We start from the raw sequence: 1331 nt of genomic DNA on the forward strand, positions 1-1331 counted from the left end.
TCCTACCAGGAGCTCTTATTGACTAAATAATTTCCCCAAACTGGAATATAACTCAAGTGAATAAAAAGAATCAACCACATTTTTTTGTAGTTTAAATTTACAAAATTTCTTTTTCAGAATTTTGTAATCATGGCTAAAATAAGAAGAAATACATTTAGTTGGGGGAAAAAGGATAGAAATCCTAGTTATAAAAATAGATTCTCCTGACTTCAGTTTAACATAGGCAGATCACTTTTAAGGAGCAGAGTAATGAGTAGTATCATATTTAAAACTATTACTACGAAATTCTCAATGCTTTTGAAATATATTATTTTATGTACTCAAAGAGTTTGTCTCAATTATGAAATTTTGTGGTGCATATGCATAAAAAAAAGATAAACACCTCCATTAAAAACTTTAAAGTTAATTACAAAGCTGCTACAAGTAGGTTGACTTCCTTAAGATACACATACCATTTCATATACTTTAATTTTCTCTTGTAAGAAATTAATTTGCATTTTGAAGTCTTCCTTCTTTTTTTGATAATCTTCTAATAGATGGTCTTGTTCTTCAAGCTGTTGTTTGGCTTGCAGTAAATCTGCAGCTGTGTTACTGTGAGTGCTATTTCGTAGAGTTTCACTAGCCTGTAACTTAAAAATAGAAACCTCAAAATATTAAATTTTAAGTGACACTTTATCGTACCCTCAGCCCACAGGGGTTCTCTGGAAAGCATGCTCACTTCATAGGCTTACAATCTCAGTCAACATGTTTCCATGCTGTCAACATGCTGATAGGTAATGTGCACTTTGGGTAATGAGCCAAAGAATTTACCTTTCACATTATAAAGCTGAGAAAATAGGAGAAATAAGACAGGCAGACAGGCAGAGAAAAATGCGGACTGAAAGTTCTTCCTGGATTCCTGATGACTTTTCAAACTCTAGTTCCAATTTCTCTCAGAGTTCTGATTGTATTTCTGCCCTTAAGTTCTATAAACAAGCCTGTATTCTTACCTTAAATTCCTCCCTTTTGTTTAATGCAATTAGATTATAGTTCCAACTAAAGATTAATGGAATATATCCAGTTGTCAGTCTAGTTATAATTGAGAACCTAATTAACATAAAACCATACCAGGGTTGGAAAAAGTAGGGTGTAACTGTAGGTTAATTTCTGCAAAAATACACCTGATAAGACTTTGTAGAATTTTTAAATAGAGACAGGGAAAAGTACAAAGAAAATAACAGCAAGAAACTACCCAAGAAGTATAAATTAAATTCTTGATTAACATAACACTTATTCACTAGTTTTTCCAGTACGAATAAACAAATGGCTTTATAAGAGATTTGTTCTAGAAA

The sequence above is a fragment of the Spermophilus citellus genome (assembly GCF_964194105.1).
Source record: "Spermophilus citellus genome assembly, contig: SCAFFOLD_58, whole genome shotgun sequence".
NCBI classification, from domain to species: Eukaryota; Metazoa; Chordata; class Mammalia; order Rodentia; family Sciuridae; genus Spermophilus; species Spermophilus citellus.